The sequence below is a fragment of the Lissotriton vulgaris genome, chromosome 5, assembly GCF_964263255.1.
Source record: "Lissotriton vulgaris chromosome 5, aLisVul1.2, whole genome shotgun sequence".
Lineage (NCBI taxonomy): Eukaryota > Metazoa > Chordata > Amphibia > Caudata > Salamandridae > Lissotriton > Lissotriton vulgaris.
The window spans coordinates 232176848-232193373 of NC_141693.1; the positions used below are offsets into that span (position 1 = coordinate 232176848).

General features: G+C 45.8%; 1 protein-coding gene across 2 annotated transcripts in view; it reads right to left on the reverse strand.

Annotated features, from left to right (window-relative positions):
- Positions 1-15909, reverse strand: part of RNF208 (ring finger protein 208) — a 40073-nt gene extending 24164 nt beyond the window's left edge. Inside the window, exon 1 of one of the 2 annotated variants that reach the window (XM_086921236.1) lies at positions 15767-15909. The gene's annotated coding sequence lies outside the window, so the exon portion shown is untranslated. Of the gene's footprint in view, positions 1-13669; positions 13740-15766 lie in introns of those variants that run through there. The other variant, XM_086921237.1, reaches the window with a different exon arrangement.
- Between the last annotated feature and the right edge of the window lie 617 nt (positions 15910-16526).

Sequence of the window (16526 nt, forward strand, 5' to 3'; positions counted from 1 at the left end):
ACTTCAAACCGTTAAATTTATTGAACGCACTCCTCCCATCGCCTTTTGTATTTTTGCAGTTCTGCAGGCTATCTCTGGTGTGGTGTTCCCAAGTCTGGGAGCGATCTCTGACATTGCCTCAGATCACATGGGGTGCAAGAGAGCAGTTTTGAAAATAGCTATCACGCATTAATCCAACCTTTCCGCCCCCAGAGAACAGGTAACACTGACCTGGCATAGAATTATAGTAGTAGAGTATGCACTCTCCAGTTGGGAGCCATGGAAGGCGACCAGAACCCAGTGCACACCATTGTGTGCTTTGCAGAGGTGGCAGAGGTCATGACCTAGGCGCAGACTGGAGAACTGGAGCTTCAGCAGAGACAGGTAGGCATTGAGGGGGTTACATGTTACATGTTTGTGCTGTAGGTACCAGCATGGTGGCTCTCGATGGGGGATTGTGTGCCACTGAATCTGCTGCTGAGCGTCCAGACTGAGCCCACCTTTGCAATGACTCTGATAACCATCACGAGTCTCGTTAGTGGGGTCACCTCAGTCCAATGCGCCGGCCCATTGAGTTGGGCAGGCAGTCCACCCAATAAAGAGTTGCACCCTTCTGTTCACAGGAGCCTGATCCTTGTAAGTGTAGGTAAGATAGTCACCCACAGCAGCTAAAAGATGTGCCTTGACATACAGGCTCACTGCAAGCTCAGGCATCCCAGAGCGGCCTGAGGAGTAGCCATAGCCCGTGTGCCACTAGGGTTCTTGGCCAAAGCAACAGCGAGCTGGCCAGCTGCAGCACCAGCTGTGTTCCACTTCTCGCCACATACTCAAGGGTATTGACATGAAAGGACTATAATCCACATCAGTTAAAGCATTTGTTATTAGCAATGACTGACTGGAAAGGTGGCAAAACCGCACTTCCATAACGAGGATCAATTCACCACAATTACCATCAATGGGTACGTCACTATCCATGCATTGCAACGGAAACACTCCTTTACCAAAGCAAGAATACGTGATGGAGCCGGCTACTTCCTGGTGTGTAGGCTAATTCTTGAAATCTACAGCTTCAATGGTTTTCTCCTGGCCTTGCACAATGTATAAAGCCTTATGTTTCCATGCTTTTTACCAGGAGCATCAATTTGAGTTTGTTTGTGTTGTTTGCACCCATTCAGGATTTCTTTAAAACTCCAATAATTGAAATAATCTTGACTGGTATCTTTTAAAAGTAAGTTGTACCTTTAAAATGTGTCTTGGTGGCAGGTTAGCTGTTATTTGGGAACCTAGCTCCCTGTGCTTTATAGCTAGGGTCCTGCTATCCAAATCTTACACATAAATGAAATTGTACCTCAAATCAATCAGAAAGGATTCACTGGCTCGTACTAGAGAAGTCAGTGATGGCTGGTCTACAAAAGTAATAAAACGTATCACTAGTGTCAGAGATTCTAAGACGTTACTTCTCATAATATCATGGGGAGTAGTGAGGAGTCAAAGTCAGTACTATTTCTTTACGTAAATTTGATGGAGTTTGATAGCAGTATGCTGCTCCTGTCCTGTTTATCATGCGACGGTAAATAGATATAAATACATGGCTTGGTGTGCCTCTGCAGATTACCACCAGAGATTACCTTTTTTCAGTCCAATACTATTTTATTGCATGTTGAGATTTAAGATTTTTTTCTGTGACGCTGCTTTTTTCTGTGACAGGTATCCATACCTTCATCAGCTGTTCAGGATTTAATTTGTAAAGTACATAAGTGCAGAGGCACCATTTTTGTTAGGGCACCGCTGCAGAATACCGGGGTTGCTGTAAACTAGGGGTACCTAGTCTTGATTCCAACTCAAGCCTCTTTTTAACACCACCCTATACTTCCTGTCTCTTTTCCTCAGTCTTGAGGATTTTTTTCATCCCTGTTTTCAGTCTGTCACTGTTTTATCGTTCTATTCCTCCTTTCTTCTTCCTTTACTGCCTTTGTCCCTGCGTTTGGGTCAAAGTCTGAGCATGAAGAATAAGTTCCAGTGCCCAAAGATAAGTGCCAGTGCCCACCATCTGCAACCACCGGCACAAATTAAGCACTGCTGCTGATTCTGAAGATGGTGTGACTGAATTATGAAGTCTAGCTCTATGTACTGGAAATGTTGATGAACCTGGCAAATATACAATGCATACATTTAAACTTTAGCTCCCGAAGCTGAACAGTCCAATACCCGCAGCACCATTTGAAATAAAGGTCCATCTGTCTTTATTGTGCCTTTTCTACTCTTTATCAAAGTTAACAAAACAGTATGAGTTTCCATAAATAGAAAGCAGGCACAGGTGTACCATCTCTTAGACATACAATATTCCACCAAAAACACAGATGATTTCAACTGCACTTCACCTTCCTGTCTGCACCAGACCACTGCAGAGCTCTGCATGACAAATGCCCCCGGGAGCTGCGACCTGAGGAATGAAAGTCATTCAGAGATGCTTACTGTTGAATGCTGGTTATAAGCCATACCACTGGGACCTGGCCTCCCAGGAATGCAGCGCTGTAAAGCACCTTGAAAACATTTTCTGCATACTTAGGCAGGTCACGTGGTGGAGCTCTCTAGCACCTGTTGGGCATCCCTGGTGAACGCCATCTTTAGCATATGGTGCACATCCATGGCAAGTCATTGGCAGTACTAACAAGGTATCTTCTGTAGGTAGTGTAAACCGAGCAAATGGTGCAATAAATTCACTCCTGTAATAAAAGGCATTCACACCTTGTGGCAATTTCTGTTGTCTGGTGCATATGATGGAATATGATAGGCAGGTGACCACAAGAGCAAAATATGTGTATTTTCCATAAATAACAAAGAGGCGTTCTGGGCAGATTAGTAAATTCACTAAAAAATTATAAACTGGTATTGGGGGGAAAAATCCGTGTTGTTTCCTAAAAATTGGTAGATCTGGTTTGGGAACAAAACGAGTGCATTTCGAAAATATATGTACTTACTTCTGATTTGTGAGAGTTGAATCATGCTATGCGAGCATGTACTGCTGAAGTTATTGCATAAATGTATTGTGCTAGTGGGTGCTTAATAGTGTGGGGAATATTTAATGACTCATGTGGAGATCTTTTCCCAATATCTGGAGGCAGCTTTCATGACACGATTATTAGCATATATGAGTAATGTGATCCAATATTGCCATGAAGAGGTTCTGGTGGTATCAAATTAAACACGAGACCGAAGACCGGGGGTTCGTAAATGTCAGCAGAAACCCAAGATGGTAACGTAGGACCGTATTACACAGGTTAGCTGTTATGTATTCTTTACATTTTACGTATTTATTTTGAGGTAATTGTTGTAATAAAAATGAAGATCCTGTTCCCTAGTTAACTTTAGATGGTATTTATTAAGATAAAAGGTTCAAGAAACAAGCATTGGAAATGCAATAGGTCTTGAAAGTTTGAGCTATTGGTATTCTAAATGACACTTTTTATTTATGTGTTGGTTTTGAAAGTAGCAAAATTAATAGCTTTGTCAGTTACAATGTCAATAGTTTTAACTTTTGCAAATGTGACACCTATAGCATTTGTAATGCAATGTGTGTTGTATTTACGTGACTTAGATGTATTGATATTACAAATAACAATGGCTTTTAATTTTGTAAATAAATAATACTTAAATAAAAGTTATTGTATGCACTTCCACTCCGCATCAGAAGACAAAGTAATTCTCTGCATGCAAGCATCCTCTGCAGTGGGTATAGAAGTCCAACAATCAAGATACCTAAACCTTAATGTTTCTAGATGGGACAAACCCAAATCTAGGGGAAGCCACTAAATTAGGAGCAGTGAAACAAGATCGAAAAAAGTATTCAAATAGGACTAGGACTCACGGTTTTATGGTATTTATAATTGTCATTTCCGAATGTTTTTAGCCATATTTATGTTTTGCAAGTTTTACCTGAATTTACCCGTATTTATTTTGGGTTTTGTGAAAAGCTGAAATGTGTATATTTCTGCATTTAACCAGTTCCCATGCACTCCTACCTGAACACGACAGGTTTCGGTGATATATACCCACTGGTGGTAAAATATACCCTCGTAAGAAAACATGCAAATTTCAGTACCAAGGTGGTGAAAGTCTGCTGTTTAAGGCTCTTTACTAAAATCCCTACATTTAACCCCCTCGACTGCAAATCCCCACAGCTAAATTGCCCTGGTAGTCATGATTGATAGCATTTAGAACCACTCAAAAAAACCAACTTCCGTTTTTCCCAGATTTAAAAATAAATAGAACAAATGGTTCTGTATTAATATGTAAAAGTTGGTAAAAACGGAGCCTCAACTATGAGCAAATGACTAACCCAAATCCTACAATGTGTATGTAATGTATTATAAACGGGTCTTAGAGACCTTTCAAACAATTAAAAGAAACGAATTGCTTTCAGTAGAGAACTTAAGTGAAACTGTGCAGATGTAAAATATTACCTCATGCATTCCAATGGCAGGACAAGGACACCAAATAGCCACATAACATTAAGTGAAAAATAGTATACTTCTCTGGGTGGAGCTAAAGTCAACTATGTAGATTAGAGAATTGGTAGCAATACGGAAAACACAGCTGTGCAGCCAAGCCAGACCTAGACGAGGAATCTGAAGGAAAACTAGGCATTTCCCTGAAAAATCTGTGCACATGGGTGTGCAAGACCCATTTAGCATTGACTGCGGTCATGGGCAATATCAGTTGAGGGAAGTGCTCAGCCTTCCAACTTAGTGCCCAAAAACAAAAAACAAACAAAAAAAACTTACTTTAGAAGTATACAACAGACACAAGTCACATGCCATGCAAGAACATTCACGTCCACAACAGATCAATGATTCCCTAATCCTGCTCTAGGTCGGTCGATGCAGACAGACCATGGCTGTACACAATTAGGCCATGTGGTTCAGTATTCGATGTACGTTCCACAAATAGCACCTCGAACAATACAGCCACTTCCGAACTCTAAAGTCCATACCTCGCTAACAGGTGTCCACTCACTAAAAGTCAGTCATCACCCATTCACGCAATTATGGGCATTAATAAACATTACTTCCTTGACGCATGCACAACATTAACATAGTTACTTTACTATTACACTGCTATACAGAACCAAACGGACAGACAGTGAGTGCCTATTCAATAACAGCAAACACTTAAAAAAAACATTACATCCCAAACGCAAATACCCGTTTCTGGGCTCCCGGTGGCATGGTATAAAAAAAAACCGAACCAAATTAAAAGAATGCACACAACGAAACTAAAGTTTACGCGGATCGCTTCAGATAATGAAAACCCACACTATTAAAATTAATTCTCCAAGTGATAATTCGTTACACCGCGAAAAGCAAAACCGAAGCCACTGCCTGTCACTTCCCATCACCGTTTAGGATGTAGCTGGTGTCAATGAGTTACAAAATGTTGTAAGAGGGCCTGTCCTTAACACAAGTGAACAGTTATAGAACGTTTGACTCAATGATAAGACTTATTAACCTTTGTTACTTTATTACTAATGTGAGCGCAATATCAAAATGTTGATAAACGAGGGAAGAGAGAGAAGGGGAGGGGAGGGGGGAGGAGAAATGCGACACGGCGGGCAGGGGAGGGGGCGGAGCGGGTAAAAAAATAAATAAACAAGACGGAGGGAAGAGAGAGAAGGGGAGGGGGAGGAGAAATGCGACACGGCGGGCAGGGGAGGGGGCGGAGCGGGGAGAGGGAACAGACGGCGATTTGCTATTACACTGCTATACAGAACCAAACGGACAGACAGTGAGTGCCTATTCAATAACAGCAAACACTTAAAAAAAAACATTACATCCCAAACGCAAATATCCGTTTCTGGGCTCCCGGTGGCATGGTATAAAAAAAAAACGAACCAAATTAAAAGAATGCACACAACGAAACTAAAGTTTACGCGGATCGCTTCAGGTAATGAAAACCCACACTATTAAAATTAATTCTCCAAGTTATAATTCGTTACACCGCGAAAAGCAAAACCGAAGCCACTGCCTGTCACTTCCCATCACCGTTTAGGATGTAGCTGGTGTCAATGAGTTACAAAATGTTGTAAGAGGGCCTGTCCTTAACACAAGTGAACAGTTATAGAACGTTTGACTCAATGATAAGACTTATTAACCTTTGTTACTTTATTACTAATGTGAGCGCAATATCAAAATGTTGATAAACGAGGGAAGAGAGAGAAGGGGAGGGGAGGGGGGAGGAGAAATGCGACACGGCGGGCAGGGGAGGGGGCGGAGCGGGTAAAAAAAATAAATAAACAAGACGGAGGGAAGAGAGAGAAGGGGAGGGGGGAGGAGAAATGCGACACGGCGGGCAGGGGAGGGGCGGAGCGGGGAGAGGGAACAGACGGCGATTTGGTGATGTGCACGCGCATTTTAGGTCAATGCGCTTGCGCATTGACCTAAAAGCCACGGGCACAGCACCAAATCGCCCAGTTAGTTTAACTCTGGTAAAGCCCTATATGCTCGCAAGCTCGATGCGCATGCGCATCGAATAGCGAGACCTAAAAAGTACATAGAGAGGCCCATCAGGAGCAGCCTTCTGCTGCTCAGCCCATTCTCCCAACTGAAAAAAAGACACTCAACCAACATTCCACAGCATCATCCACCCCAACATTCCAAACCACACTCACACTGGCTGAGCAGCAGGTACAACACTTCTCCCTTCCTCGTATTAACCCCTTCACTGCGGCGGCTATTCCGCCGCAGTGCTAAGGGAGCGGGGCGGAAGAGCGGCGGGCGAATGCTGGTGACGGAACCGCTCCGTCACCAGCGTCGGTTGCGCTGTGCTTATGACGGAACCGCTCCGTCATCAGCACAGCGCCACCGCCGCTGATGACGGAGCGGTTCCGTCATCAGCGCACAAGGGGTTAAACAAAAATACAATGCAATGTTACAAGTGAAAAGCACATCAAAGAGAAAAAAACATACACATAAATCTGAAAAGGTACCATTGCAAAGGTCTGAGAATGGTTGAGGGCAAACCAGAAAGAATGGAAAGTAAGGAAAACACAGTACAGTGGGCTAGCAAGTTAACATCCAAAAATGCAAAAAAGCACAGGAAAAAAAGAAATTTGCATGAATGTCAACAAAAGGCAAAGCAACAGTAAAACGTCAATGCCCACCAACGTACCTACAAAGAAGAAAAACAAACTTTAGGCAGAAAGACAACCTTTACACACATCCACTCCCTTTCCACACAAAACTCCCACATTACCACACAAAACCAAACAAACCTACAAACTGCTACACCACGCACAGCCAACCTTCCCCTGAGACACAAACATATCAGCTAGCCAGGCCGAAAATGAATGTGGACACCAGGGAACAAACCACAACGGTGCAGAAGAAAGCACACCACAAGACTCACAAACTCAACCAGGCCAAAAACGCCAGAGCGTAAAGGGAGGAAATAGAGGACAAACACACAGAAAATGCTCAGTGAAAACGCAAAGCTACAGACGAAGCAAACTTCACCAACCGGCCACACAAAAGTGGTAGACACGAGTGACTTAAAAACACAGTCAACTCCAACCAACGCCCACAAGGAAGGCAATCCTAGACCTTCATCTGTTCACCACAGTAATTACGTTGAAGACGCTGATTTTTCCAAAGTGTAGCTAGCAAAGGGCACTGATTGGACCTGGAATGTTTAGGCTATCCTTTTGTGAATAAAGTGCTATTAAATTGGACATTGGTGAGTGACAGTGGATTTATACGTTTCTTGCTTGGGCTATGGTGTTAGCCACATAATTATGGATTTACCATATTTTCTGCATAATTTGCATAATGTACAGCGTTTACAAACAAAAAAATTGTTTCTAGCTCAAATGGATGGATCTAATACTGCACATAATTTGCCTTTTTGCTACATACTTTGGATAAACTTGCTGCATAATTTAGAAAACCTTGCCAAATCATCCTGGAGGCTGACTGGTTTGGGAGTTGTCAAAATGATGAAGAAATCATTATTTCACAGTGAACCCTGGAATATTCATATCGAACCATGAAATATTTCCCATAATTCAAGCATCGATGCGTATAACACATGGATGGATGGATGCCTAGGTTTGTAGGTTTCGTATAACAATGGGAATAGTTCTGATGTCTAACATTAAGTATAGCTCTGCATTTAAGCCAAGGACCAGTGAGCTTTGCATAACCATTAATATTTTGATAGGAAAAGAAAGCAAGTGGAAGGTGGGAATAAGTTATCTGTTATTCTTTATACTTTGCTGTGGTTTTTTACAGCATGTGAAGTCTATGGACTTTTACCACATTTGTTCTAATAAGCACAAATATGTGTCATATTTTCAAGTGTTTCTTTGGGGAGGACTCCCTAATACATTCTTGACGACGGTTTGGTTAGAAGAATTGGAATGTTTCATGATTTCTCCTTCACAATGGCCTGAAACACACATGGATTATAAACCGATTTTGTTGAAATGTGCCCTGTAAAATAGACAATTTCTACTTGTTTCTATTTTTGGAGGGGAAAAAGGGCAAACCTCCATCAAACCCCCAAGAGGGAAAAAGGGACTCTCTTATTTAATCTGTTTGTTAACATGTTTTGAGCTTCCCCAAGCTCTTCTTCAGGACTACACAGGGACCAGCCCTGTGTTCGCCACTCCTAAACGTGCTCAAGTGAGGTTTTTAAAAGAATGTATATTAAATGCTGCAATAATAAGGCATGCATTAGTACATACGCAAAATAATGGTCACGTAGTATATGTAAAGGGACCTAACTTTGCCCCACCTACGTTTCAACCTCCGGACCGCATATTATGCGGTCCGGAGGTTGCAACGTAGGTGATTCAGCCTGATTATCCCAAACTTCAAATTGGAAGGGATACGATCAACACTCCCCATCCATGGGGTGAACAAAGGGCTGGTCCCTGTGTAGTCCTGGAGAAGAGCTTGGGGGAGCTCGAAACATGTTGACAGAAACTGCTAGGTACACCTACCTCATTGCCATTAGGAACCATAGCTCTCTACCCCGTTTTAATGTACCCCCCAGGAGCCAGAATAAATCATTTGTAGCTCACTAGGTAGGTAGTTTTAACCCACTTAAAATAATTCCACTCCACTTCACAACACCTTTTGCACCACCCATAGTCCATCACTCAAGTGCTCCTACGTAGTTCGCAAGTCGCAGCACGCCTCAGTCTGTAGAGGGCTGGGAGGGCCCCAATGATGAAGCATGTCACTGTGGGGAAACCCTGGTGAGTGAGGGGACACAAGAAAGAAAAATCCTTTTCTTTCTTCTAAAAACATAGTGATTCCAACTCCAGTGAGTGTTGTGAATACTAGTCACTGAAAAGCTAGGCTCTTTACTCTTGGTCTCAAGGGTTTTATGTTCACAGGAGATACACATCACCACTTTGAAACACCCACCACAAAAACAAAACTGAGCCAGAACTGTTCTGGACCATGTATTTATTTATTTATCAAGTTTTCTAGAGCGCAAACTTGACCCGGAGGTATCAGAGTGTTTTGCAGAGTTATCACAGCAGCAACTACATGAGTTACATATGGAGCAAACAAAAATACGTAGGAACAGCATGTAAAAGTAGTACACGATAGTAGGATATGTGGACGATTGCGTGAACCTATCCTGAAGGTATCAGAGCACTTCACAGAGTTAGCACAAAGTACAGCACATTAAAATTCCAATTTACGAATAATCTGGACCCCCTCAATAACTGTGTTCTTGATCAATGAAAACAATGTCCTTGTTTTGGTCACTTCTGGTTATTCCACCCAGAGTGAACCAGAGAACCGCACTGATCTCAATAAATGGTAATAAAATTCCCAGGATCCGAACAGAAGCATTCTAGCACGGTGCACAATGTTATTCCTGGGTTGGACCCTTCCCAAGCACAAGCAGGACTGCCGCCATTGTGTAGGTGTGGAGTGTAGATGCATTATGTGAACAGAATGCTGCGGCCATCTTCTAAGAAGACATGCTGACAGCGGTGATCTGGCGACGTGTGCATCTTTTGTGCAGCGAGACTCACGCAACTAAGACATTTGCACAGCACAATGCCCTTGTGCAGTTTTACATCACAAAGATAATAGATCCATTTAGTCATTGTTCTCCTGCGTTATGCAATATCAGGCACCTAATTGTTCACTTATGAGCAGTGCGCCTGCGTCTTTTGATACTAGACACCTGACACCCTCCGCTGTTCAATATCCGACATGTGATACAGTTGTTATACAGAAAGGCGTGCTGTCTTGGCGCTGCTTACTTCTGAAAGCGAAAAGGTCTTTATGAAAGTTTGCTTCTCCTAGGCTATCTTATATCAGACTCTTGACGTCTTTCTGTAAAGGCAGGATGCTCATGCGCTCTTTAATATCAGAAAGATAACTATTAAAGATAGAAATGTGCTTCTCTGATGCTATTTACCATCTGAGAGTTACTGCACATTATAGGATGGAGCCCAAATTCTATTGACAGTCAGAAATGTTATACATCTATAGGCATAAATGCTGCTCCTATGCTATTCAGTTTCAAAAAAACACTGGTTTTCAAATGCTCCTGTATTTTATATTTAGAAGTGTAACAGATGCACATAAAAGCATTGTGTACCAGTGTTTTCATTTATTAGTTCTGGGTTTTTACAGTTCGGTATCAATCAGATCTGTTGCTTACACTATACATAGAGTGGGCTGTGGTTCAGCCCTTTTTAACCATTGGCTTTTTTCAACCAATCTCTTTCAGCTCTTGGCTTGAAACTTTATGAATCAAAGTCTTGCTTAAGCCAGTGGAATATTCAGGGTCAGCTCCCTGCCTTTACACTTGTGCCTTTTCTAAGCACTGTATATAATAGCCTTTACTATGACACCACTTAACATTGGTGTTTTTGTGCTATTCTTTTGGTGAGAATGAAAAAAGCCTGCTCTGCAGTCTGACACTGTTGTTTATGGTCCTCATCACCAAGAGAGAAAAAGAGGCTGCAATAGACCTTGCGTCTGCCTCTGCTCATCACATCACACATTGGCAGGATAGTCCGTTGGTAAGGCACAACCATGCTTTTTGTGCCTTTCCATAGATTCCGTCTACCGCTCCTACTTTTCAACTCTAGATCTGAACAATTCCAAGAATTGGATGAGTGGGCTCACACATGTAATATGATATGCTTCATCATAGGCCACCTCCTCCCACCCTGTTAAGATGGCACTACCAGGGCAGACTCTACCTCAACTGCAACCATCTAGAGAGAGTTCTTTAAAATTACTTAATCTGGATAATTTCCGTGGGATCCAGTTGTTTTAGGTAAAAATATCCTAGTGTAAACAACTGGAATTCCTTTATTGTATAGTACACTTGATATATATAAAAAATACTAAGAAAGTATATTCAGCGGACGTTATTGGGTATCATGGCCCTTGCGTACCCCTGTGGTGCCAGCATGTGTCTCCCCATTGGATAGCCTAACTAGGTCTTGGGCATTCATCAGGGCTTATTTTAGGATCCCTGAAATAGTCTACATGATCATGTAAAGGAAAGGACCTATCTCCCCTTGTGAGCATAAAGGTGATTTAACGGACATAGAGTGAAAAAACAATAGTAACAATAGAATATGCAAACACATTTTTATAAAACAGGCGACCACATTAGTCTCCAGTGGTCAACTCTAAACATCTTCAAAATCCTAACACACAACTGTGACACATATGGCACTGCACTCACACACTCTGCATGCTTGGACGGGTGAAATAGCACATGTGAGGATCACACCATGCTACTATACAGAGCTAAACCTGCTACTTCACCTAATTAAGAGTCCTGTGTCCCATGATCTGTTCAGGGGTAGGCGACTCCAATTGTCACACTGTAAGGAATATATAAATTAGATATATTCCATAGTACAGAGAAAGATTGGTAATTCTAGTGGGATGCACACTCAACATAGTGAGGAAGCCGTAAATGCACTCTAGTACTTAGCATATTTTTGTGCTTCTTAGCACAGGTTCCACATAACAAGACTGCTCTTTTTTTGTTAAAAAAGCATTATGTTATAGGAGTACAAAAAATGACTACATTTGGTTCTTTGTGAGTATCTAAGAATTGAGTCTCACTAAGTCAGGATACTAGTTTTCTATTTAAACTGCGCGTTTTCACTTCTTTAAGGAGATTCTCCCTCCCCATTCCTAACTCTCCCCCAGTACAGCCGTCTGGCAGGAAAATGCAAAGCAAGCAGCAGGTTTTTATCTCATTTGAAAACACCCCTGTTTGGGTGGTGTTCGTATGTCAAAACTCTACCCCGAGATGTCTATAACTCAGGCATATTTTATACACAGCAATGGGGTTGGCCCCCTTACGGGTTCCCATTGTATACACCACATAAATGTATGCCTTGACAACCAATACCATATCTTTTTTTAGAAAGAGGCAGAGGGAGAGGAAAATGGAGGAACAGAGATTGCAGAGTGTCCTGGAGAGAACCAGAACCCCCACAAAGGACAAAAAGAACCCAATGAACCCCAACCACGGACAAACAGGACATTAGCAACAACATAATCAACACAGGCAATAAGACCCTCCCTTCCACCCAGAAAAAGGTTATTAATATGGGCCAAGGTTTCGTCTCTACACCAGAGGATGACCCCTTTAAATTAAAAATAGAGGTGGCCGAGTTCCAGGGGACTTAATGAAGGCTCTTGCAGTGTAAAGAGATGGGGGGGGGGGGGCACCAAACAGGCCCAAACCCTTCTAGGGGTTTTAATTCAGGTCATGGTTAATGAATAACTGTGAGATACGATAGACTTGAGGGCCCCTCGTCTCATTCTGAAGGAGGGGGCAATGTTCTACGTTAACCCTCTGACAGACATGACAGCCAAGGGGCCACTCTCAAAGAACGGGGTTCGCTCAGGGAAAAAGCACAGGGTCTACCTCCTGCCCCAGTGCCCCTCCAGCCCCAGCCCGGATTTACCCCAGGAGATTAGTCCGGCGGCCTCGCGCACCGCCACCGCCGTCCAGACAAAGAGCGGAGACAGCGCTGCACCTGCAGGGCCGTGGGAAGCGCACAGAGGACGAACAGCAGGAGACCGCGCACGAGGACGCTCTCGTGCCATCGAGGAGACACGTATACACGCCTCCGAACGACGTCTGCGTGGACGTCTACGTCCCCAGAAGGACACATTTTAGCCCCAGGTGAACATATTGAGACACAGAAACCCATTTTCTATGCAGTAAGCCCGCCGTCACCGCCGCTGCTCGGATTCATTTAACCACATCCGTGCATTTTATGTTGCAATATATAATACGGCTGCTCACGTCAGGTGTACATTCCTGAACACGTCGTCACACACTGCCCTTCTGTGTGACTTTTAAGCTTGGCCCGTCATTTCCTGTTTTAGTGGAGGTCTCTGAATACAGAGGACGGGTGAGCGGACCGTGGGGATATGTCAAGGCTGAGGTCGAATGCAGGGATTACGAGATATGCTTTAATGCCAACAGCATCTGAGCAATTAAACAAAATGGTGGAATCAAAGACAATAGCCCGATAGAGACGAATCGAATTGTATTTAATACAAAGGAACTCGTGCCCCTTCTCCCTGCCAACCACCGTGTACTCTGCATTCCTAGCCCCACCCCCTTCAGCCGTAAAACAATAACAAGAGATGAAGAGGATGCATGCGTTGTTTACCTGCAGTGCCCGGGTTCCTGCGCCCAGACCCTGCGCGTGCATGCTGTTGCTGCACACTGCTGCGCCTCCTGGAAGCCTGCTCGGGCACGGCGCCAGCCGGATTGAGAGGCCAGGGCGGGCAGAGGTTATGTGAAAGGCAATCGGATGCAGCAGGCACCGTCCCTTCCCTATGGCTGGCGATCGGAAGGGGACTGGCTCGGCTTCCCTGGCATTCTTCTGATTCCCTGAGGCTTGGCCAGTATCAAGGGCTAGATGCCTCGGGGGCTCTCCCACTGTGTAGAGGCAGGGATCAGGGATGCGCGCGGGTGCTACACTGCATCACAGCCACGGGAAGATATCACTGCTGCTTCAGAGCTGGATGGAGACGGGTTTAGGACACCTCACTGTTGCTGCAAGGATGGATGGAAGCAGAGTGCTGCATATATAACTGATCATTGGGGGAGGAGGGAGTCGATGGGGGCAGGTCTCCCTTGCATAATGGGAGAAAGGAGGCAGGACCGCCAGCATAACTGGATGCTACTGCACGGGCTGAATGGAGGCAGACCCACCTGCATACCTCAATGCTCCTGTACAACTTGATGGAGGCAGACCCACCTTCATACCTCAGTGCTTCTGTACGACGGGATGTAAGCGGGCCCACCTGCATACCTCAGTTCTCAGTGAGAGCAGGATGCCTGCACACCTCAGTGCTCCTGTACGGGTTGGATGGAGGCAGGGCCGCCTGCAGACCTCAATGCTCCTGTGAAACTGGTTAGAGGCAGGCCCACCTGCATACCTCACTGCTCCTGTACTGACTGGATGGAGGCAGGTCCACCTGCTTACCTCACTGCTCCTGTAAAAGAGGATGGAGGCAGGCCCACCTACATACCTCACTGCTCCTGTACTGACTGGATGGAGGCAGGTCCACCGTCATAGCTCACTGCTCCTGCACGAGCAGAATGGAGACAGGTTCACCTGCATACCTCAGTGCTCCTGTAAAACTGGTTAGAGGCAGGCCCACCTGCATACCTCAGTGCACCTGTACTGACTGGATGGAGGCAGGCCCACCTGCACACCTCATTGCTCCTGTAAAAGAGGATGGAGGCAGGCCCACCTGCATACCTCACTGCTCCTGCACGAGCAGAATGGAGGCAGGCCCACCTGCAGACCTCACTGCTCCTGTAAAACTGGATGGAGGCAGGCCCACCTGCAGACCTCACTGCTCCTGTAAAACTGGATAGAGGTAGTACTTGCAGGGATGGCGGCTGGTCGACCTCCCTACTGCAAGGTTTTGTAAGGATGGACGCAGACAGGTTCTCTCAAATACCTCACTGTTGCTGTAAGGATGGATGGAAGCAGACCACTGCATACCTCATTGTCCCTGGAGGGAGGGATGGCTAGAGGTAAACCATTTTACACACCAGACTTTCCAGCAGATAGAAAGTGGGAGTCGCAAAGGAGATACCTCGCTGCCGCAGAGGTGAATGAAGATGCACCCCCTGGCAGAATCCATGCCTCCTGAAATGGCGAACGGTAGAAGCCCATAATTCAAACCTCAGGCCATGCAGTGGTAGTGGATGCCAGAACGCCCCCCCCCCCCCCCCCATCTCTTCACTGCAGATGTTCAGCGGCTTTCCCACCCCCATCTTTGGCCCCCCGCTTTCGGTCCGTTGCTCCTGCAGATGTGGCCCGAGACAATACCCAGGGATGCCACACTCCCGCAGTGGTAAATGGCGTCAGCCCCCCTGGCTGCCCCCGCACCTGCCAGCACGGTGGGAAGGCCACAGACAAGCCTCGTCCTCCCTCTGGAGCATACCACCCTGTCGGATTCAGGGCCGCACCGAGGATGCTCCGGCCTTCAGCAGTCCCGCACCTCATTTCACAATGCCAATTCTCTGGTATATCGCGCTGTGAAAGGAGGGGTTTTCACACAATAAAGCGCCTTTTCTGGGGCGCACACGGTCCTCTCCATGAGTGGTGGGGTCTGCTATGCACACCCAATCCCATCACCTCCACTGCAGCTCCCTGGCTCCCCCACTGCTGCTCTGGTGCCAGCTCTGACCGTCCACCTCCTGCCCGCGCCGAGAGCTCCGGAGAGCGGTCTCTGGTGGGACTCACCTCCCTCTGTGCAGTCTGCGGTCACCTCCAGCCTGGGGCCTTCATCTGCAGTCTGTGCCAGGGGCTCCTCGCCTCCTCCTCCTCCTCTGCAGTCTCTGCTTCGGCCCCTCGGCGTGTCCTTCTCCCAGCCTCCTCTGCAGTCTGCCGAGAGCTGTCACCTCCTCAGCTGGCGCACGGAAGCCCCGCCCCCGGTGACGTGTCATCCTCAACGAGGCTTCCCAGCCTATGGTGGGAGCCGAGCCCTCTCTGGAGCCCCTCCCTGGGCACTGCCCCTCCTGTGCCACGGGCTCTCCTCTCATCCGGCCTCAGCCCCTCCACCAGGCACAGCCTCCCTCGCTTGTACCACCCCATTCATTGTACCCCAAGCCCACACCGGCCGCAGCTCCTCTCCAGACAAGTTTCTTCTCCGGCCTCTGCCTCAGGGGAAAACCGGACGGGAGCTGGTGTTGGGGTCGCCTTCCTCCTCCGGACCTGCTCCTGGGTGTTCCCGATGTTGCTCTGGACCGGAGCTCACAGCGAAGCAGCATCCTTCCCCATCCTTGCTTTTCTGAAGGGGCTCTTACATACGCAGAAGCCATGATGAAATACTCAGCACAACCTCGCGAGTGTTAAACGAGCGCCGAGACCCTTTGCCCAAACCAAGCTCCACCGTTTCGAGGGGTGTGATATTTTATGCACCAAACTGCCTTTATTTATTTAAGCGTTTTTATATAGCGCGGACTTTACCCGAAGGTGTCAGAGCCCTTCACAAAAGGAACAG